Genomic DNA, 25,097 nt, shown 5'->3' with positions numbered 1-25,097 from the left:
CGTGTGCTTAATGTTGTCCCCATCTGCAAAAATAGCAACGCTCGTTTAAGCGCTGCTTCCCTTTGCAAGTATGTTATGTCGGTTTTGTGTTGCATAACAATTCCGCTGTCATAGACGTTTCATTTGCCCATTGTCGCGCGAATTCAATTACGCTCTCAATCACCTGCTGATTCATTTTTTTCGAATCATTCGAATCGCACGACATTGATGGTTCTAGCGCTAAAGTGGACGAGTGTGCTCCGTGTGGTTGGAAGTGCTCATAACGTTTTTCAATGGCCATGTCATCAGCAGCTTTGGATTCGACTGAGGTTAAGACGATTACCAGAGGGTTGGATGACACAATGCTCGATGATGTCAGGCTGAGTCATCGCAAAACTGATGGGGTCATTTACATGATTCATCTTGTTTGATGTAAATTGTGCGAAATTCCGGGGATTCTGAAAGAAATTACGCGAAAAAAGGGAATCTATTTTTAGGGTGGTCCTTTCAAAAGTGGCAGAGATTAAGTGCTGAATTTGGGAACAAGAAAGATCACGAGGCAGAAAGATTAATTAAGGAGGAGAGCTTGCACTCTGACATACACTGCATATCATTTTATTACCGCCTCATTTTTGGAAAATGCTTAAAGGATAGATAAACGATTCGGGTGCGCAAAACAAATTTTTATTAATTACAATCTTGCTTTATTGGAATTGTTGTAGTAATTGGGCTGATGATTTTTTTGTATGAATGAAGCGCTTTAACACTCTTCAAGGCCCTGATCCAATATGGATTGTTGCCTCAACGATTATTTTATTATTATTTCCGAGTTGTTACCATCTTGGTAGATGCCGGATTTTACCTAATACTAGCAAGAAGTGCCAAGCATTTAGGCTTACCTACTTAAAACCCAACGGGGCGCTGGCGGTGGTGGCCGGTGGTAGGTCCATGGAAGAATCCGTCGGGAACTCCCCGCAACATCGAGCACGTATGCCGAATGGTGTACTTCTGCATGGTTTGAACCAGACTGTGTGAGAGTTCCAGGGAATCAAGGGAAGCTGTGAGGGATTTAGGTACAATACCTGTAGCTGACAATATTATGGGAACCACAATCACTCGCTGGAGATTTTCCTTCCCTCCTCTTGTTCCAAAATCCTGGAAAGACACGTCAATGACTGGTTGACCGCGCACTTCGGCCACTTCATTGTCAAAGTGCAGCATGGTTTCGTGAAACATAGATCTATGGCTTCAAACCTTCTGGTCTTTACCCACATTCTTGCTAAATGCTTTAATTCACGGGAGAAGGTACAAGCCATTCATACCGACTTCTTCAAAGCGTTTGATACCGTTGACCATTCTTCTCTCTAAACTTTCATGACTAAACTTCCCCTCTCAGTCATCTCCTGGCTTTCCTCCTATCTCTCATACCATTCCTGCAAAGTTTCTTTTCATGGTTACTCATCTCGTTCCTTCTCTCCTTCCTCTGGTGTTCCCCAAGGCTCTATTCTTGGCCCGCTACTCTTCCTGTTTTTTATCAATGACAGCCCAACATTGATAATTTAGTCCGATGGTGTTCGGTCAATAAGCTAACACTGAATGGCAACAAATGCCACTGGATGTGCTATTCGCTTAAACCCTCCCCAACATCCTTTTCCTATTTTCTCAGTGGATAACCCCTTTCATTATTGACCTCTTTCAAAGACCTGGGTGGAATATTCGACGACAAACTTCGCTTCAATTACCACTTCGTTGACATCATCAATAGAGCTTCCAAAATGTCAGCTTTTATCCTACGTTCCTCCTCCGACTTTACCTGAGTTCAGCCCTCCTTAACACTCTTCTATTCCCTTGTCAGAAACATCCTTGAATTTTGCATTCGTGATTACCACGCCCTTCAAGTTATACAACGCAAATTCACCTGGACCTTCTTTTACAAAAAGAACCTTCCACGGGTTGATTATTCGTCACGACTCCGTACCCTCAATCTGCCCTCCTTGCAACAACGCCGTATCTTCCTTGATATGTGTATTCCTTTCAAACTCTGCAATTGTCTAATAGACTGCTCCGCCAACTAGGGTATTACTTTCCGTATCGCCTCGTCTCATAACACACGTAATGCGGACATTTTTTATGTACCCTTCGCGGAGATCGAGATTTACTTCCACTATCCGATCCCGAGGCTATGCCGGTCCTGCGGCTTGCGATTCATATCGGTAAACCGGACATATTCTCGTGATCAGCCCATTCTTGTATGCAACGTTTTGATGGATCATCTTACATACAGCATTATGCCTGATGATGTATTGCACCGGTGCCATAACAGTACAGTCAGAAATTACAACGTTTCTAACGCCGAACCACACATTCTGCACTGGTCGTCCTTCACCCGTTGTTTCATGATAAGCTTTTTATAAGCTCGGGTGGCGACTACGCCGTCCTGAATGGAACACATGAACCCCTCCGTCTCAGCAAAGAGCTCTCCAGCACACAGCTATCTGTTCGACAAATGGAAGTCGACAAATGGCTGTCAAAGACAATTCTCGTGTTTACCGTGCATTGCCTTCGACTTCCATTTATCGGTCTGCTCTTGGGCCGACTTCACTCCACTCAGAGGATTGAAAGATCGATCCTTCAAGTCAAATGAAGTCAGCTCACAGCCTGCCTTACAGATACCCGCATGCAAGGGACTCGCCTGCAGCGAGTCGATTTGGCGATGATGTTGTGCCGTCACATCAACCACGCGCTTACCTCCGATGTCACGAGGCAGGTTCATCCGCTCCACGGCAGACTTTGGATGATACATTCGAAATTTGGACATAGTTGTCCGTATTCACCGCTGGACGTTTTCCACATTGGTCTTCGTCCGCGGCAATATTCCGAATGCATAAACCAGTGAAGAGATAGCGAATACATTCAATGCGGTTATTTTATTCTTCCCCGAGAAATACGATTTCAGCACCAGCTTTACACGTCGCAGGAATCGGGACTGCAGGACATACTTCAGATCTGCAATTCGAACATGGGATCCTTGCAGAATTCCTAGGTACTTGTAGAAGTCATAGCTTCGACGTGGAGGTCACCAATGCTATGTCCAACATGGGGTTTGTGATGACCTTTGCGGATGGCCTGGATTCGACACTTGTCTAATCAAAACTCCATTCGAATATCACGGCTGAACATTTCTACTATTGGTAACAGACTTCGAAGATGGTCGTCAGTACCAGCATACAGCTTGATGTCATCTAAGTAGATCAAATGTGTCAGTTTGCACTTAGCACGTAGGCCATACTTTATTGCAAAACTATGCCCTCTAGCAGGGGGTTCAGTGCCATACAAAACCAAGGGGACTCAGAGAATCCCCCTCCGTATATGGATGGGCTCTGAGCTGTTGGCACCCTCAGATGAAGGCACTGATGAGGTGGTGTGCCACTCTTTCATGACTGTCGCCAAAAACTTTATTAGTTTGAGATCAATGCGATACAGATGTAGGACATTGATTAGCCAGGTATGCGGGACGCTATCGAAAGTCTTGGCATAATCGATAGAGCAACTAAAGATGTTTCTTTGGCCTCTAGTTGCTTGTCCTACAGCTACCGAGTCGATAATGAGTTGCTCTTTGCAACTCCTTGATCCAACTCGGCAGCCCTTCTGCTCCTCGGACAGAATGTTGTTGGTCTCGAGGTACGCGTTGACCCTTCCACTAATGATAGACGTTATGAATTTGTAGGTGGTTGGTAAGCAAGTAATCGGTTTTGTGTCTGCAGGGTCCTGCAGGTAGGTAATTTATACTGTGTGCCAACCGACTGTGTACGCTGATAAATTTCTTATACCAGAAACTCTGCACCCGATCCTGACCTGTGCCCCTCCAGTTCTTCGAGCTGTTTATGGTTCGTCGAACTTCCTCTTCGGTAACATCTGCAAAATTCATGCCAGGCGTATTGACATGGCGGGTGCCTTCGGCGGTGATTCACTCAACATGCTCAGCATGTTGGACGGGTAACCCCCAAAGCCAACCCAATACTCTTTCGCTTCCATCACCGAAAACTGCACTGTCGTTAAGAGATCTGAAAAAGCTGCGCTGGTTCCTCACGTATATTGAATTCCGGACACGTTTGGAATGACTTTTGTCATACCGTCGCCCCACGACTGGCGGTTTTGATGCGTGCTGGCCATTACGGGAGCGCGCCCCAGTCACTAAGTCAGACGACTCCCGCCGATTATCGGTACCGGACCTCAAATTCCTTCAAATTTTTTCTCGAAGGCTTTTCTTCGACCACAAACTCGATGGCGCCTCTTCTTCTCGGCCGCCTATTGAATTCCGCAGTGCTAATCCCTTTCTCACTGCTTCTCCATTGGAGTAGTAGCTTTTCTACCTTTTCGGCAGGTGGCCATCGTAGCGCTTCTTTTAAAGGGATTTATGATCGTATACCCTATTTACCCTATTTCAGTTGTAAGTAGCGGTGAATGTGGTGTATTTTCACTTTTTCTCAAAATTTCGGGTATTGCCAGTTGTTGCCATTGTATTATGGATCCCAGATATCTTAATTAATCCCCGTGATCATTTATGCAAGCTGGGGTCACGCATTGGATTGACATAAAACTTTATGTAAGTTTGTGTCCAGAAGCGGAATCATTCCCTAGTTATGAGTCTATCTCAATCGAGTCTGCATTGTCAATTTAATGGTGTGTTAACTTTGAATGTAGGAGATTATTATCGGCACGGAGGCAGCTGTAATAATAACCTGAGAGCCCTTTCCATGCGGTGCCACTATGACGTAACAAGGTAACAGAATGCTACAGTTGCCAATTCAAATACAACCAATTCCGAATCGATTGCCAAATTAGAAGTCCGTATCGTGTCGTCATCATCATCGCTCATGTTAGCTCACCACCAGGCTAACTGGGGTTACCAGTTAGGAGGTCTAAGTCGACAAGTAGACAAGTAGTATTGCCATCCAGTAACTTTGACCTGTCTGTGCAAACCTATTTAGCTAGTGACATGCTACCAACACACTTGACTATATTATAAAGCTAATGTAAGGTTTTAGTGTCTGGATGGCTCAGTTGTTAGAGCACTAAACTCTCGTAGCAGAAGGTTGCGGTTCAAATCCCACTGGAAGCAGAGTCGTACGACTTGGATACGCTGTGTGTATTCGAGAAAACTCCTCTATCAATTCCACAGGCCATCTTTGACCCGTCGGTGAAGAATGCTGTGCCATAACTTTGAAACACATCGCCGATCCTTCAGTCGGTCCGGTTTGGAAAGTCTACAGCGAAGTTCCACGTGAAGCTCAGCTTGGGTGTGGCGTAGTCCGTTAAAAACGCCCAGAGTTCCCAACGTACTTCGTCTACTAATAATTACCAACTTGATAGTCTCTCACAGCTGGGGCTGCGGGTAAAACTTTGTCTCAGTCCTACTCCCTGGCGGGAAAGTGCATCAGAACCAGCAGCTCTCCTCACCAGAATATTTCGACCAGGAGCCTTCCGACTTTTTAAGAAAGGGTGGTTCCTATTTTCCTTGAACAGAATCTTACTGAGCACAAATTCAGAGTTTTCAGTGTTCTCACAATAGTCCCACCAAGACTGCTTCTTTGCAGTTTTGATGGCCGATTTTATCCCTTCAGGCGGTCCTTGCGGGGCTGTCAATATTTGTGCCTATAGTAGATGTAAAAATCTTCCTGGTCAGCTTCTTGAGGCTAGATTTCCACAACGGTGGCAACGTCTTGTTGCTGTATTTAGCAAAGCACGAAACTTTGAAGGTGATTTCGATTCCCTTTTCCTGAGCCCCGACCTTTGACTCTAGTTCGTCTGTCCTGCCAATGTTACGAATTTGCGGATTTGTTCTTGATAATTGGCTCAAACTTCCTCCAGTCGATCTTTCTGAGGTCTCTCAAAGGAAGGTTACCTTTACACCGAAATCTAGACTGAAAAGTATCCGTCTCTCGAGTTCTCCACCCTAAAAGTCGCACTGTCGATTATTAGGGTAATATCAAGGATCTGCTTCCAACCGCCGCAGTTCGCCCAATTGGGGGAATGGAAGTTTGGTGTAGTGCCCCTGTTACACACCGATAGGTTTGTGCTATGATAATAATAAAATCAAAGAGAGGCTCTTTCGTATGCTTTGCATTGGATTAGAATCGTATCAATAGACTTGTTTGCTGCGATGGTGAACATCGCATGTTGCTGTTATTCTGGTCGAACTGTTCGTTCATGAGCCATGTAAGCCGAGAAGATAAACACGTTCTTCGCTCCTGCGAGCGTCATTTTTACCACGGTTAGGCCACTGGGACTCAGGTCCGGACACAGAAAGGGTATAGGCTCTTCCAGGTGAGAATATATGCTCTACGTTTGTCCCGATGAGTATTTCTTGTGCTGTTGAATAAATTGTAATATTTGTTTTCGAGCCCTTTGATGGTTCGGCCTCCTCCGAGCCAAGGTTCTTGTATTAGTGCGATGTCGAGGTCTTCCTCTGTGAGGAATACGAACAGATCAGCTGAGATGCACTTCGAGTACTGCAAATTTATCTGCGCTATTCTTAGCATGCGAGTGCAATGCTGAACATTGCCTCCTACAGTAGTGTACCACCGTTACGGCCTTGAATGAAGTGCCTTAACACACTTCAAGGCCTTATCCGATATGGATTGTTGCACTAACAATTATTATTATTATTCTTAGCATGATCTCCCTACCTAAGGTGCTCATCGGATCGTCGATTTTCATCGTCTGCAACAGCTCGTTGGCGGCATCGGCTGGATCCAGGTCGTCGTAAGGTTTCGCAAGACACTTCGGTTTTTACGGTCCTGAATGCAAACTACACTTTAGAATCCACTTTTACTAGTCCTGACTGTTCTCCAGGAGTTCGTCCTCCGTGATAACCATTCAGTGGTCAATGGGGATCCTGAGATTTTGGAGGGATTGCCAGTTATAACCAAGTAGAATCTCTGGACGAATTGGTCAGTCACTTTTGGAAACTTCTACACATTTGGATGAAAGTTTCTTCCCAGTTGGCCCGGTCCGGCATCAACTGGATGCGGACTTTAGACTCTCTTAATTCTCAAACAAAATAAAATATTACGGCTATTGCATTGTGGGCCCAAAACGCCCATAATCACGTAGGCATTCTGATCGGAACATCCTCCTCAGAGAAAGTATAATTCAATCACTAATCATAATTAAAAAGAAACTAGTTGAGTTACTGGCTGAAGAAGAAATGCGCGCTTTTAAATTTATTATTATTATTTTTCCTGACTTCAACTTGACGACTTATACTGAAACACTTGGTCCTTTATCCATATAAGATTTATTTTGCTCACAAACTAATATCATAAGATCACGCCAGTTGCATCCCTAGTATCACCTCTTCCAGTTTGAGCCACGGAGCATGGAAACAGTGGAGTTGATTGGACTTATAATTATTCGAAAAAGGATTTCTTTTCGCGGGTTTTACTCGTATTTGTACCTTTGGTTCACTTATTTTTTGTAGTGACCTTAGCAACTATAACTCTCACTTTTTCTGTTAAATTCATAACAACATTTCATCTTGGAAATTTTACTTTTTTTTAGGCCATTTTTTGTAGATATACGAATAGTATCGTTTAACTCGGCAGCGTCTCTCTGTTTTCCAGCAAAATGCAGTGAACTTCTACTATCTTATTAGAGTTAGGGTACTCATATTCCATTCGTAAGAGTGCTCTACCTCTCAGATCATCACAGAATTAATAAAAAAGATTTTCGCTAACTTTATGAGTTTAGTTGCACTTGACTAGCCACTGTTACCTGAGATCAGGTTAATGAACGTTTTTGGAAGTTTCCCCATCTTAGTATAATCTGGAGATGAAATCTTCATGTGCTGCTTAAAAATCGTCATCGTTCGTACACTGCTGGACTTGGAAGTAATGAGTATTTATGGCTCCAGCTGAATGTGTAGTTCTTGGCCTTTGTTACTTTCACGAATTTGTCACAAAATAAGCAAGCCGTGTTTCTGCATGGTGTAAACATTAAATTTTCCATATGCGCTTCTTGGATCTGCCTGCATCTCTGGCGACACCGTTTCGCTTGCAGATTAGTGTGAAATATTTTTTTTTCGTACATTTTGTAATTTCCTCGATTTTGGTGCGCTTTCTTATAGATGAATCGGGGAAAAAAAAGATGAATCCAATGTTTACCATCGGTTCCGATTACAACAAAGAAAATCTCTTCTTTTGAACTTTAGATATTTCGCCGCAACGTGCAGCCATGGAAGTGATGAATGCTGTCACTGTAATGCTGATGCTATTTTTGATGATGAATTGATACCACAAAAGCTAAAGTATCTTTTCCAGGTTTTTTCCTTATATCTCGGATATTTATGAGATATTATTTTTAAAATATATTATAAGGAGACATGCAATCCAAATGTTATATAAACATTAATCAAAAAGATGGACTACTTGTGCAAGGTTGATGTAGTAAAAGCGTGGATCAACGTGGCCCATTCATGCGTTTGAGATGAAATAAAATAAATCAACTGAAGAGATGTTAATAGCAAGATTAAGTTAGATGAAACGCTGTAATAGGTAGTTTACTTTGGGGATAACGACTAGAAAGAGGTAACATCTTGGGATTAGTTTGCTTTAATGGTGATTACTTTTGGTCAATAATTGTCTAGTATCAGACTCAAAGAGTAATTATTTTCCAATTACTCTAGAAGAGAAATCGAACGGACGTACTCAGTGCATATATGGGGATCGTAAGCTTCAAGGGCCTGGTCGCTTCCTGAGGAATTTTGCATCATTGACCATGAATTTCTTTTTTTTTGCTTCAAAATAACTTAACTATCGTACATAAAGAATTTCAATGTAGTTTTTATACTTTCAGCGATTTTTCCTCGTGGGATTCCCTTCCTCGGATTACTAGAAGGGACAGATATCACCTATTAAACTTTCTATTGCTTTCGCCTGGACAAACTTTGTTATATGTTCGTTGGGTACTGATAAGAAAAGTATGTTGTGTCTAGCGACATTTCTACTCTGCCATTTGAACTTTCCAACAGGCTGCTCCCTAATTCTGATAGCATCATTTATCACTGCTGCTGGCACTGGAATTGTTGGTCCCTGTCCTGGCAAGACTGCAAATTGAACCTTCCTTCATTCCCCACTACGCGGCAGATCAAAGGAGGTAACCTAACTATCGATACAAATTGTGATATGCATACTCTGTAATCACCTGGCAACTACCCAGGTTGTAGCCGTTTGGATAGTATATAGTTCAGCCTGAAAGACCATTGAATATTATCTTAAAGAAGTAGGCCATCTTTCGTTTTTATACGAGAAGTAGTCCCCTCCTCCACAATTCTATTTCTATTTTAATTCTATTTTTCTATTTTATATTTTCTACCAAATAAATGTATGGCGATCTGAAAATCAGAAGGCATTACACGAACTGTTCTTTCAATATTTCCTCTAATGCTCTGTGCCTGTCACGTCCACTGTTTCTTCATAGATCTAAACAAAGTTGCCTGTCAGTTGCTTTCGATGCTGTGCTCTGAATATATATATCCAACTGGTACGAATTCAGAGCATCTAGAGCTGCGTCGGATGTCGTACTCATGCCATTGGTATTACCAAGACATATAGTTCTATGCAATGTGGCTAACTTACAGTGAAAACCCTTCTTGTCTCATTTTAACTCACCACGCGGTGAACATCGGCTTAATGATAGCAACACATATGCTCTTACTACAGGAGATCTGAGTTCCCATGTTGAGGCAAAGGTCTGTATAGCCCACAAGCTGTGAAAGCTCGTTTTATAATTGCCTTTGTTTCAAAGAAGCCTCTTATGTAGAACAACTTCCAAATAGTTCACTTTTTCGGAAAGTTGAAGGGTTATTCTCCTCATCTTTGAAAGACAAAGGCCTGCTGAAAAATACCATCGTGGTTTTATTTGGTTTTACTAAAAGCCTCTGCCTGAGGCATCAACTTTCAACCAAATCAACGAACTTTTGAATAACAGGCAGCACAACCACGTCGTCCGCATACGCTTGGGTTTGTGAAAATGATTCTTGCAGTTTACATAGCAGTGAGCCAATCAACATACTCCACAGAAGAGGCGATATCACACCTACCCACCTTCTGCAGCATACAACGATCTATGTGTTAACATCACATAGATTCATTTAACTAATGAAGCACTATGCATCACAACACCGCCATCGTATACTCGGCTTTCCACAGCTGCGTCTCTTATCTTCGAAACTAGGTAATCACACTGCTTTTGGCGGCTCATAGGAGTTTCCGTGCTGCTTGATATGTTGCTTTCCGCCCGAACCTAGCAGGTTCGCTCGAAGGTGATGCTGTACCAATCTCTCCAGGTATTTCAGCGAGAGTAACGTTAAGCTACTTTGCTAATGCTTTTTTTCGAGTTTGAATAGTTATCCCAGACTTCGATGTGAAAACTTCCCTAACCTTCTCCAAGAGGGAAGTCACGTGGCTCAGACCAAGTTTATTCAGAATGATATTTCCCTAAAGTGGGTTTAGTGGCCCTATATCCTCCTTTATTATCACTGGATGATATAGTACCTCTTGCTTTTCACTGATTACCATAAATTTCGCAGCGTTCCTAAATCTTTTCCGTAAAGTGAAAAAGGCTCTCAGAAATCACTTATTCTCTCTGTCCTGGTTAATGTATTTCCAAGCGAGTTTGCGCTGACCCCATCCAGTAGTTCGCGAAAGTACCATCTCGTTTTCTGAGAGACTCCATTTGGGTTGATTCATTCTATTTAAAGACCAGGCACAGCTTTGGAGCCACTCCTTCCCCTTCTAATTTCTCACAGTATGTTCTTGAAGTCTCGCTTTTAACCTTTTACCAGTCTCTTATATTCATGCTGAGACTTCCCGAAGTTTAATCAGAATTCATTCTTGCTGCTTTTAAGAAAGCGATTCGAAAGTCATTTGGTAGATTTCCTGAATTTTTGCAGGTCTCGGCTTCACTAGGGAACTGTTTTATGAGAGTTGAATTTCTGATGCCAAAGGCGTCTTCAGTTACCTAGAAATCTCCACCTGCAAAGAATTACATTGGGTTTCCTCAAATCCATTTGCCTAGAATTCTGTCCTTGTGCTACAGTCTGTTCCCCGATAATAGCCAAACCAAATCCTATGTAACGCTGGTATGACTGTAAGACTTTTTTAAGCGCCCGCCACTCTTCAATTACTCTAACATCTTTGAGCTACAAATTGTTAAGTCAATTATTTCACTAATAGTTTGTCCTATCTTCCATCAAAAGTTCCGCCTTCTTTCCTCCGGAGGAGCCTCGATTTATTTCGTAGCATTTTTCTTTGTATCGGCTGGGAGCCTTTCTAAGTTTGCGGTGTTTTGTCTGCATGGATTCTTTTTCATAATTCGTTATTAGGCCAGGTGAAACTTTTAAATCACTGAAACCACCCGGAGTAGATGACATTTTCCAGGCACTACTCCAGAGAGGCCCGGAAATCATCTTAGAGTCTCTTCTATAAAGGGGTGGTAAGGGGTAGCAAAGTGGGTAGAAAGAATCGTTTTCACCCTAAATTTTGCAGACCCATTTTCCCATCATTCGTACTCAAAACACAACTTTATTAAAACTGACGTTCTAATGCATAATCCTCTACATCAGCGTCCGCTTACCGGGCAGGATGGTCAACCAAAACTGCTCTGTATCAGCCTGACGGATGTATTATGGGATGTCACAGGAACAAAGGAAATATCACTGTGTGGGTTTTTAGACGTCGAAGGAGCATTCGAGAATACATCGCACACAGAAATACAAGATGCCTTGATCCGCAGGGGAGTGGGAAACGCCTTGGCTTTCAGGATGGACAGAATGTTAGAAAGTAGACAAATAGAAGTACCAATAGGTACCCATTCCATTGGGCTGAGTAGTATTACTCAAGGTTTTCGATACAGCGGGATATTATCACCGCTCATGTGGAGTATGGTAGTGGATTTGGGAATTACACTAGAGCAAAAACTACTCTGGAAGATGTATGTTATAAACACTTCACGTAAAGCTAGAAAGGCTCTGATGTCTTGCAGGTCTATTGCAGGAAAAAAATGGGGCTGCACCCTGAAGATAATACTTTGGATACACACTGCAATAGTAAAGCTTGCGCTCCATACCTGGGGCGGTAATCTGGCCAGAAAGAACTGAACTCAGTACCGCCAGATAGTTACACAAATTCCAAAGACCGGCTTGTGAATGCATCAGTGGAGTAAGGAGGGGTATGAGTGGAGGTAACGGTATCCCTGGAGGTCCTTCTGGGATTAACTCCTCTACATATGGATGTAGGTAAGGAGGAAGATCTTTGGCTGCGGGACTCCGAATTATTGATACCAATAGAGAATATGATGAGATGTCATTTCGATAACAAATTTGAAATACCTCGGAGTAGCAGGGAAATTGGGAAAGCGCAGCAGTGACATACGTCTTAAACCAGCAACGGATTACCTATAACACTAAGGTATCCTTCACAGCAGAGAAAGTGGGCGCCAGGGTCATTGGTGCAAGGAAAACGTACCTTGAACCAATGGGTAAGCACACTAGCATATTTCAGGTGGAAATATATGCCATAGATGTGTCTGTTTTAACCTCCAAACAAACTATAGGGGGCAGAAAATTGATATCTTGACCGAGAGCCAGGCGACGATCGAGGCACTTTGGTCCAACCATGTGAACTCTGAACTGGTATGGGAATGCCTTGAGAAACTGAACACGCTCGACTCGCACAAGAAGGTCTAGATACTCTGGATTCCAGGCTTTGTGGGCTGGAAGGCAATGAAGCGGTGGACGAACTGGCCAGCAAGAGAGCAGAGACGCCTCTGCACGGAGCAGAACCCTTCCCTGGAATCGGAAACGGGTTCATGGCTATGTCATCAAAAAAATGAATAGGAACGGCCGAGGGGAACTATACTGGCCAAACTTAACAGTGCTGGGAGCTTATGGGGGGATTTAAATCCAAGCGCACAGAGAGAGATGAAAAACCTACAGATTATACGGGGGGAAGTTAGGGATACCTACGGGCACTACCTCCAGGTTCTGTTCGGAGTGTGACGAAATCTCCATACACGTTTTGGGGCAGCGTCCGGCACAAAGTAGGCCCACGCATTTGCAAGGGTACCAGACGCTATTTTGAAATACTTGGGAGTAGGGAATATATTAAAATTTCTGACGATTCTAGGCTTCCTTGACATACTATAGTTAATAAGGACACCAGAACCTGTAAAGGGGGCACAGTAGTTCTTTTAGGATGCAGTGCAACTTACTTCCCTTAACAGAATAATAATATTAGGTGAGTTGCGCCTACATCACCAGTATCCGCTTTTTCCTAGTAGAGGCTTAGAAGAAGGTTCCTTTAGGCAAGATTTGAGCTGTAGCCTTAGCGACTGAGATGTCTTCTTCCATCGATTTTTGGTTGATATTCGTTCTAATCCTGCTGACAGGCCAGGCGTAATCGAATTTGGAATGCTATGCTCTTATTTACATTCGCCTTTCTGACTAACTATACGATAAGCACTAAATGCAGACTTTTGAGTATGCTTTCTACAGATGGAGAACGTGTCCCGTCCGCGATTTGATTGCGCATAGTCCCGGGTGTTTCGCTTTATTTAAAGGGATATGTCCGCGCATTCTCTTACAGCAGAATTCCAGTCAGTCGATCTTAAAGCTAATATATAGGCTCCTCATCTATTTGTCATGAATCCTAGCGACAACTGTCTTAAGATGAAAAGACTATTATTTTTTTCTTCTTAAATGTTTATGATTTAGGCAACTTTTGCTTCATATTTATGCCCACATTGGGCGCCATTTGCAGATATAAAATTTTGCGTCGAATAATTGTAATTATTCGATGAAAATTTAGCGCCGATGTTTTCAGAAGCACCGAATATAATTTTTTATCGATGCTAAATATGCAATCGTTTTACTGGCGCTCAGCTGCTATGGAATTCTTTTATTTAATTTTTTCTCCATTCGGAAAACGGGAAAAACTTTAAAGAATTGCTAATTTGAATTCTGAATAAATCTGGATGCGACTGCGTTTGATGAATACAAAGCAACCCTTGAAGCGCTATCATACGAATGTAATCATGTTCGACCTTGGAGGCAAGCAAAAGGAGAAAGGTACCTCCAAAGATATCGCATTAAGGAAAATAATCCATCTCAATTAGAAACGCAACTTTACTTTCATTTTCAAGCCAATCGTTTCTAGAATTAATTCAATTTCTATTTCAAGCCATTCCCACATCCAACATGTTTCAAGTTATCTCTTTCGGAGTTTGGACTGTCTATTGTGGTCAAAAACACGCTAGTAATGTTCCAACAGCTAAATTTATGGATCCAAATCTGTAACATTACATCTTAAGCAATTCGTTCCCGCAGACACCCATTTGTAAGCAACTTTACAAAACATTGGCACGCAAGCACATTGTTCGCTTAACAATAGTAATATTTACAACTGCACTTTACCGTGACCCCTAACAGGCAGCAATAAAACACACAATTAAGTTCTTATTAAAAATTCATTCAGAGGAAAGAAAGGAGCGAAAGACTTCGAGCCATTAATTTCCATCAAGTGTTCAAGAAACCATCATTGCAACAATGTTCACGGGCTGCAATGTAAGTACACAAAATTATATGTTGTGGTGGAACGTTACTCATCTAATTTAGTTAATTCTATTTTATTGCTAATTTGATTAGTACTCATGCAACGGCGCAAAGCCTTTGTGAAGATGCGCATAGCAGGGATTTGCGCTAAAATTGAAAGTGAGTGGAAACCAATGATTTCACGATTTTCGTACAATCTTTTATCCAAATGGAATACATGCATTGAGTGTTTGCTGGTACTTTGATTTTGAGTACCAACAAAAAAGCATTTCCATTTCACTCTCGAAAGGAGAAAAAGATTTACAGCCACGAAATAATCAATTATACATTTTTCGTCCAAAAGTTTTCGGCAGAACATGACACGTGCTTCTTGATTTTCATTTGAATGCGGAGGGACTTTCTATTATAATATCCTAATCACTTTTTGGGTGCCTTGTGATGGCTAGTATTTAGTGATCTGATGGGCTAACTACCACAACAGGGAACGTAGAATGTTCGGAATTCGGGGTGACTTCGGGGAGGAAATTATGTCGCATTTATAGCGATACAAGTCAGAACAAATTATTTTCCGGCTATGGACTTTTGTAAGAACATTCAGCAATTGCTCATAAAAGTAAAAATTCTCGGATTTCAGGTAATATTTGGCGCCTTGTGCGCTAACCACGCACCTATCCGGGCACAGCGATTTCCATGTTTGGTTTCAAGTGGCCGAACTGAATGCATTTCTCAGGGCCAGGGTCATCGCAATGAAATATTTGCTGCTGTTAATTACCCTTACCACGACATATGGTTATGTAGGAGGATAGCTCGTCTGGCCGCTTCCAAGAGAATTACGTCCGTCTCCGAGCAGAGTTCCTTAAAACATTTACAATTTTGTGGCCTTTCTATTGTTGCCCCTGATCGAACCTACTTACCGCGTCTGAATCGTTCGTCTGGCTTGCGGTTCGAATAGAGGCCAGTTCACTATTCTACCAGTAGGTAGAATGTGTACCTCCTAGATATGGACGCATAGCCACACCTCTATGAAGTTCTCTATAAAGTTCTGCTTGTCCAAAGTTTTTACAGCTCAGCTTAATGTCTTTCTTCTTTCCTTTATTCAAAGAAACTTGCCTAGTGATTTTTGTGTCTAGCCCTCGTAATCATATGAGTATCTCGGCATAAGCCAGATTGCCCTTGCTAGGAAAATTTGCATTCATTCCTCCTGGATTTCGCTACGTCAGCTGACGTTCGCCCTTGGGTCATATCCTATCTCCCTTCTGAACTTTCAGTTCCGCTATTTCCAATTGTTTGTATGCTTTTCTACCTCTTAGCTGTCTGTTAATTGCCTAGAATATTCCTCTCTTTCTCCCGTCTTGTCACACATTTGGGGTAGCAGGTTTCGGCTTCTCTTTGCAATTTCTTTCTTCGTCCTACGATCTATTATGGAGTACTCTAATAGTTGCCACCATATTCTTTATGGCTTAGTGCACATTGCCCCTGTCCCTGATAAACTCGTTTAACTCAGCTGTTTTTGCCCCAAGAAGGGTGAAGAGGAACGCTGTTTGTCTTTCACGGTCTTTGGAATTGCCGGAAATCTCAGAGCTGACAAGCTTCTCCTGAATGGGATTTTCTTTTGGCTCTGGAGTTCCTCCTTCTATTGCCCATTTTGAACTAAGGCGGTACGTGTCGTTACCGTTTTCGTCGTTCAGCGAGCTGCGTTCAAGTCATCTTTCTGGTTGCTGGTGTTCTTAGTATGGCCATACTTTTTTTGAACACCTCCTTCTTTAAATCCAAATCACTTGGAGCTTAGCTGTCAGTCTGTCTGTCTTTTTGCCGCACGCACTTTTCTCAGCAAATCCGGCATACATAATCTATTCGGTCAAGAATTATACCCTCGTTTATATTTTCCGCAAAGGATTTGGAAACACTAAAATATACCATTTTTGGTTTATTAATTTTCTTTAGAGCTTCTCCTAAAAACATCTCTTTTTTCAATATTTTCACACCACTTCGCCTATAAGGTGATCCAATTCATCGAACTTCCGGGAAATGAGATTGGCGAAGCAACCTGTCCGAAGCGCCTTTGTCAACTTGAGAATTATTTACTGACTGTGTCGCTGTACTTTCAAGATGAAGCTCGAAGTTCAGTTTCTAGTCGCGACTGACAGGTATTTGAGCGAGTATATAGTTTGCTCATCAGTCACGATCTTTACAAATTCTCTATGTTGTTGTATATCATTATAATGTCACGTGTTGCATTGTGGTGAAATCTCAGAGGAGTATGACGTGCAAAGCGGTGGAGTTCAATGGACTACGACATCCTTCCTTAGACATCCCAACTACGCTTTGACATATATTTGCTATCTCACCGAAACATGAGCTTTGGCCAAATGGCACTTGATTTGAAAAGAGATGCAAGTAGGGTTGGACTGAAGATAAACACCAATAAAATGAAGCTTTTTAATCCCCCTGTCCAAGGCGTGAATCATTTTATATCTCTATGAAGCGCAGTGTCTGCCAATGGTGGCACGGAACTAGATGTCGGTCGATGCATTAAAAGTGCTAGATTCACTTTCGTTGCATTGTTTAAAATCTAGAAATGCACTTATCTCAACACCAAGGGTTGACGCCCGAACCCCAGATGATTGCTCGTTTGTATGGTTGATATCCCACCAAGGGGTAACCAGCAACCATATATATACGAGGATTTAACCAAATCAGGCGCTTCTGAATACCATACGCGTATCGCTCTATTGATCCTTCTAAAATGGTAACTATACTCCGCGGTTCGGATTATTTTAGCAATTATCTTTGCGACGATAGGGAAGACGCAGATACCCTTCCAATTGTCGCACTCCAGAAGGGTAGCCTTCTTTGGAATCTTTACGAACATCCACTTCTTCTACTCTCGGCAGCGATAAATAACTTTGCGTGGAGACCGTCCAGCGTAAGTGAATGAAAAAAGTTGCATAGACTTGAATTTCGGCCTCCACATTTTATTTTACGGTGTTGATAGCTTGGACTGCAAATTTCTGCTTGTCCGAGTGGCCATTGTCCTTTTCTGTGCCCTACATATCCATTTGAACAAAATTGCCTATGGTTCAAAAAAGTGACTGACGGTTTTATCCAGGGCAGAGGGAACTCATCAGACGCGATCTCACCTCTGCCCTAGGAGCAGCGTGAACGAAACTGGCTACAGGTGGCAATTGCTCCTTTATGAAAAATCGTAAACACGATATGAGTGCGAATTATATTCCAGTGAAATTCGCCTTATATATTCAGACCCAAATTAGGTCGAAGTAAAATTATTTTTCTTTGAAGCAATTAGTTTTGTTTGAGGATTGACGGGATCTTAAGTCCGCATCCAGTTGATGTCGGACGGGACCATCAACCAAAAGAGGGGTCCGTGGACCACAAATGTGGAAGAAAGTTTCTTCCCAATTGGTTCTGTCCAACATCAATTGGATGCGAACTTAAGACTCCCTCAATCCTCAAACAAAACTAATTGCCTATGGTGTTTAGCCATTTAGGTCTCTAGTACGGTGGATTATCCAAGGAAATGTCTAGCTTCGAAATTAGTACTTGCTTTTACTGTTCCCACTATGGAAAATCCTTGTAGAACATTCTATAGTGAAGGAATCTTCTACTTTCTTCAATAATTTCTTCCACTGTTCCAGGAAGTTTGTTCTCGCTTTCCCCGTACAGTGAATAGGTCGACTTCGCCGAGAATCTGCAGCAAAGAAAGGCTAATTATATATTGGAGTAAATCAGGGCTGGTAATGGGTGGCGACCTTTCATTATAAAACCATAGTGGAGCACACAGGGCAAAATGTTGCTAACAAATGTTAGATGTATTAATAAGCGTATATCTGCTCTTCGAAAAGGGGTCTACCCTCTGGTATTTGCCAGAGGGACATACCACGTGAAAATGTTAGGAGAAATGTGCTTATTGCATTGGGTTAACGGCTGTTCCACTCTTCGGTGTAAGCGGTAGATTATTGTTGGATTAGGGCGACTTGCCTTCACAATTAATCGTTCTACCATGGACTAAAGATTAATCCAGGTAGCAAAATGAATCAAAAACAAAAAAAAGAAGAATTATGTCATGAAATTTATTTATTTATTTATTTACACCTGAAAGATAATTGGCAGGTCTTTTTTTATATCCGACTACCATTTTCTTCACATTCTCAATTATATTCTGGATAATCTTCCTCCCAGTTTTTTGAAATTTCAGGCACAATCGCAGATTTTAAGGTCTCGGGGTCTCTTGGCTTGTTTAAATATACCTTATCCTTCTGGAAATCAATCGATTCACAAACTTATTTTTCAACAAGGTTAAACTTCGGCGGCAATATGTGAAGTCGTTTCGTTTTCGTCTTGTTCGAACTATACTCCAATAGAGATATTCGTCTGCCACGCAAAGAGGGGATAAAAACTTGTTTAAAATGTCTGAGTAACGGTTATTGTTGATAATGGCGTTCAAATCAAACTATACGAAAAAGATAGGCCCAATGATCACCTTGGTCGACACTGCACAAACACACACTTGTTGCTAAGGGAATGTAAGGTTGTTACATGCCTGATTTTCATGTTCTTAGTAGTGTAGTACCGCATGTTTGTTGGAACTTTGCCAGTCTTCTAAATCGAAATTTTCGTCAGTTATATCTAAAATTTTCGTATAAAATTCCAGTGTTTTTGGGCCGATTATCGATCTTCGGTCAACTGAATTTTATACGAGTGCATATTCAGATTCATCCCAGAGAGGTGCGGGGAATTTTCATGGCCAAAGAGTGTCAATACTCATCCCCGCGAATTCGTGTGAATGTTCCACGCACGTTTTCGATAGTGTTTTCGGTCCTGGTAGACCTCGGACGCCCGTTATTCGCAAAACTCGATGTACCACCTGGTTTTACTATCGGGAAGACTCTCATGACGCTTTAAACTTCCTTTTGAACGCGCGCTGTGACGCAACCCCGCTTTCACTAAACTTGGCGGATTCTCGATGACGAACATCGTCTCGTTGTCCCCGGCATGCTAAATACTAACCACTGACGCATCAAATGGCATTATTGTGACTACTTGGAAGCATAGTTCCATTAGTCTAACCTTAATCTTTTTCGTATGCTAGCCATTTAAACATCTTGACCAATCCTGTAAATCGGATTTCGGGGCTGCCTGATATTGTTCATTCGGGTTCAATTGCAGAACCTTCATTTGCGTCTAGCGTTTGAGTTGTTTACAAAACAAAACCTTATTAAAATCGGATCAATGTCTGTCTCTTTGTCTGTCACACGCACCTTCCTTAGAAACGGCTTTACCGATTGACACGAAATCTAATGGGAAAGTGGGGACTGTGAACGCCCAGACATGCAGTCAGTGACATCTTTCTATGTTGACATTAAGGGGAGGTCCCCCCCATACATGCAAGAGGGGGGTGTAAAATTTTCTTTCACCGAACATAGTCATGTTGAGTATCAAATGAAAGTTATTGATTCGTACTTTTCGATGCCAGTTTTAAATTTGACATTCGCTCAAAAGGCGGGAAGTGGGAGGGGTCGAAACTGATGATTTTTAACGGATCCATTCTTAGAAATTACCCCACCGAAAAATCTGAAAAAAATCATGAAGCTGCCTCTATCCGGTGTTCAGGTCTCAAAAGACTCTCCATATCGATATCTGCTCAAATTAAGTTAATAATAGTATATTAATATATTTTTGGAGTGATTGAGTAAAAACCCCCCTTAAGTTTATCCTAGAGTTATAAAAATTTGTAGTAATGTAGAATGTAATATAAAGCATGTTATCTCCGGGTTTGAGTGAAATCATACCATCACTAACAAAATTATAATAGCTCAAAGTTGACTTTACCGTGTAAATTTACTGCAGCTAAATATCAATGTCACACTAAAGTGAGTAGTCTGACATGCTAAATGCATATAGTATACATAACGAGCTACATACAATGAGCTAGTTCCGCACTCAAATATACTCACCGAAAAAGGAAACAAAACCTTTCATACCTGACGCACCAAGCTTCCGGTTTCCCGACTTGTTTTATATTGATCTTGGGACCTTCCCCATTCAGCTACTCGTCAAGGTCCAACTTTTCGCAACTCTTCTTCAGGATATATTCACTTCTTGGTGTGATACTCAACATATCTGGCCACAATATATCGCGGCTTTTTCTTCCTTTTCACTTCAGTGTGGGATCGCAGCTAACGATTTAGAAATTTTAATAATAAAAATCGATGGAATAATATATCAAAGATTCTGAAACGTATCAAAGCATTTCACTTGCGCGGAACTATTACCCTAATTTGACTCAGGTTTTCATTGTAACCGGCTTCTGCTACTTTCTGTTGTGACAGCTTGGTACTCTCTCTGCAAGTGCTGGAAAATTTATCGCAAAGTATAATATAATGCGAAAATGCGGCGAAAATGTTGATTCATCCAGGGTCCTGATTTTTTACCTACGACCTTATAATCAATCTTTCGATGCAGGAGCTCCGTTCTTAAATTGGTGATTTTCTCCAGCACTCTGAAAAACTTCTCAGGTGCTAACGTCCCGACTAACGCATCTAGCCGTTCCTCCTTTTCCCTAGAGCGGTAGTAACATGCTAGAGGAAGTACCTCGGGAACTATGGGCATTCTCATTGTATTACGCGATGTGCAAGCCGAGCTTCCAACTATGGCAGAGTGGAAGACCGGCGAGGGGTTACAAGGTTATGATACACTATTCTTTATCGACGGATCAAAAATGGTGAACGGAGCTGTTGCCGGACCCATCCAGGATTGCCCAGGGTATTTAAACCGGAGTCACTGGCGATACCGATCCGAGCCCTGAGCGTAATATAGACATTGTGACATACTCCAGGCTGTTGGGGCAGTGGGGCGACCCGGTGAACAACCAATAGTGGCTAAAAAGAAATATTCGTTTTCCTGGGAGATGATGTTGATGGCTTTTGCCATCTTGCGCTATCTTATTAATTTTCATACCTGGCAGGATTTTTATTTCTTTGTAAATTTATATATATTAATTGAAATTGATTGTTAGTCTGTGAAAACCTCTATGCACGTCCTGAGACAGTGTCCGGCATTTGTGCAAAGTAGGTCGATACATCTGGGAGAACACTTAATACCAGATGCAAAGCTGAAACATCTGGAAGTGGGGAACATACTAAAGTTCCTAACGGTTACAGGCCTGCTTGAGATACTATGATCAATAGGTACACTATAACCAGTAAAAGGGGCACAATAGTTCTTCAAGGACGCGGTGCGACCTTCCCTTAACAGAATAATAATAATAGTTTGTGAAAAAATTGATTGGAACTACATATACTGTTTCTGTTTCTTTTAAATTTGGTTTTAACGAATTTATTTTTAAAATTTTCTTCCTGTAATTTGCGGATACTTTCGCCAGTAGTTGATAACCATTCTGGGTACAATTCGCATTCTTAGCTCCGGAAGCACTTGATGATTGTTAAATTGAAGAAACATTCAAAATCCATTTCGCAATTTTGCAAATTGGTGAATTTTTTAGATCCACGATCATCGGTTTGAAGAATCAAGACCAGTACGGTCTCTCCTTAAGCGATCGTACATTCACTTCTCCATTACAGTCCGGCACGCTTGCATAAACATAACGACTATCTCCGCCTAAGTTGCACGCCACCAATTATGGTCCATCTGCCATCTGCAGCTAAGGTGAATTTTATGTTGGATTTCACTTACAGGTGGATGATCGATGGCCATGAGCAGCAATCGTGATCTTAACAAACTAACAAAATCTGCTGGATCGCACCTTCTTTTCGCCACCTGTTGTTGATTGTACTTGAAAGGGGTAGCGAAACTGCAAGGAATCTTACCGTTGCTCGATCACTTCAAATTAGCAACTAATTTGTAGACGCAACGGGTAACTGACGGTTTGCATAGTTTTTATCTTGTACGCTTTTGGAAAGTATCTATTGAAAGTGCGCGGTTACTTTCCTCCAAAAATGTTAATTGTTCCGTGCAATCGCTTTGTTGTGTATCTATCTATGCTACTGATCCCCGCAAGCGATTAGGCAGTATCGAAGTATCGGTGTAAAATTACTGGCTAATTTCTTTCATGTTTGTTGAAAGAAAATAGATAAATGAAGTAATTCGAAATTTGAATCATTTAAAATTGTGACGTACTACCGTTTGTGGAGTCAGATTCCAAATGATGTGGATTTCATTTCAATCTTTTTTTGACTAGTTGGGTTTTTTTTATAGGAATCAGGTTTAGATTTCATTCATTTACCTTTTATGTGCGATGAATGGTCATGAAAATTTGTCTATTACTCGTGGACTTATAAAACATTTTTCTGTATAATTTGGAAAGTATAAAAGTTAATAATGGAAACATAAAGTTCAAGACGAAATTTAAAATACAAGCCAAGTTGTTAGATGGAACTTTTACTGCCAAACATTAACATAAAATTGAATTGCATTTGATTGTAACCGAGTGGGCACTGGAAAATTAGTAAATTGGTATTGAATTTTCAGAAAATCAGCTCCAATGGCAATTTACATATTATATAATCGCATAAATTACCTTTTACATAAAATTATACTTCAGATTAGATAATCCGCATTTAAAATCGGTCGATCGAGTTCGCCATGTCTTGGGTATTCGTCTCCTGTCTGCGCCATGGGAAGCATTAAAAATACAAATCGGTGACAACGTAGTATTATTCGGTCAATAAACTTCCTACCATAGATTGATTGTTATGGGAAAGTATTGACAAGATTGATTCGTTCAGGGCGCGCATGTTTTGTTTATGCTTCGTAGTGCAATATTGATATTTATCAATTTATAGGCGAGGCGATTATGTGAGTGGGATATTGAAAGGTTGCATTTGAACTAGTTTTTTTATTGACTATGAAGAAACCTAAATAGGCTACTGACTCAGGATTTTTGTTGGAGAGGTTACGTGAAAGATATACGAAATATTCGGTTTTTGGTTTAGGCATGAATGAATTTGAAACGGTGCGTTAACCTTTTGGCGAAGCTTCTTTTGCATTTTTCTTCGGGCTTGAGTATTTGAATGTATTTTGTTGGATGATTGGGAACTTACGTTTTTATATATTTCCTGACGAAAATTCTCTATATTTGAGATATCAGCTACTACCAGAGAAATCTTTGCTTGTATAGCTTTTTCTGGGGACCACGGTTAGAGGATGATCAAATGTTTATTCGAGTTGGTTATAGACTGTGAGGGCAGCGCTACAAAACAATTCAAAAAGTAAGGGAATTTCAACTGCTTAGGTGCAACGTTCCCGTTTCAGTTCACAAAGTTGAGTAGGATTCGCATTACTTCAGCCCCTCGCCGGTCATATAACAAAACGCACGTGCCCTTAAGTAAAGCGCATCTGGAGTCACATCGGAGCGCCTTAAAAACGCAAATACCAGCAATAAAATACAACAAAAAAAGACATAAACGGTCATACGACGCATGGACCGGAAACCTCCGAACGAAGAAACTCCCAATGGGTTATAACCTTCTTTGGTAATCTCTTTCATAATTTTAGTCAGGGACCTTGCCGCTGCATTAGCATCCCATACTCTAGTTGTGGTAAAATAGTGCTTTCAGAATACTAGAGACTTACTAAGAGTCACGAGGGGAAGACGAAAGGACCCCCAAATTAAATAGAGATTTATTTGGAATAAATAAAGATATTCTGAAAAAATAACTCAAACAAAGAATTAAATTATCCACTAACCATAGAAAGAAAATAATAAAAAGTAAATTGTAAAAAATGAGCTAAGTAAGAAATATGAGAATTGATTACAAATATGAAGAAAAGTAAGAGACAAATGAATGGCACTTTAAGGTGGTCATCCCGTGTGAAGGCCGTTCTTTTTGGCTGTTTTTTCGAATTTTTTTTTGTGAAGAACTGGAGAAAGATTCAAATACGAATTTTTCACTATAGATTTATTAATATCTCGAGTGTGCATAGCAATTTTTCCAGCTCGATTGCATAGTTCCTCATTGAAATACAGAGCAATTTATACACCCATCTCCAAAAAAAGGTGTTGCCCTGCTGCCACGCTAGAGGGCGCTGTGGTCATCTTAAAGAAAAAAAGTAAACGGCGTTGTAACGTACAGACTTAACTGCAGTCTGCAAACTAGGATTATTAAAAAATATTAAAAGTTAAATTTTTGGTACCGTGTTAAACTTCTTTTTTTTGTGAATTTTGGTGTTTTTCACGGCTTCTTCAATGGATAGAAAAAACTATTGAATGAATCGCAATTATCATAGTTGGCGGACCGTTGAAATATGTTCTGGATAAGTTCTGAAAATTTCAAAGAATTTCGTTGAGTAGATTTTGGGCTATGGCGGCAGCCGATTTTCCGAGACCCGAAAAAAATATAAGAATAAAGAAAGTCACTAATTTTTAAGGTTTTATGTACGAGTAAGAACAGAATTTGTCTATCTCTCTGTAACACGCACTTTTCTCAGAAACGATTGCACCGACTGAGATAAAATTTTGTGAAAAGTA

General features: G+C 41.2%; 1 protein-coding gene across 2 annotated transcripts in view; it reads left to right on the top strand.

Moving 5' to 3' along the window:
- LOC119661475 (mucin-17) overlaps window positions 1–25,097 on the top strand; it is a 538,210-nt gene that overhangs the window by 367,322 nt on the left and 145,791 nt on the right. The gene's annotated exons all lie outside the window — the stretch shown is intronic.

Source organism: Hermetia illucens, chromosome 1 (genome assembly GCF_905115235.1).
Source record: "Hermetia illucens chromosome 1, iHerIll2.2.curated.20191125, whole genome shotgun sequence".
In the NCBI taxonomy this organism is placed as follows: domain Eukaryota; kingdom Metazoa; phylum Arthropoda; class Insecta; order Diptera; family Stratiomyidae; genus Hermetia; species Hermetia illucens.
Note: the sequence above shows the minus strand (reverse complement) of the source record. Positions and strands in the feature narration are given on the sequence as shown.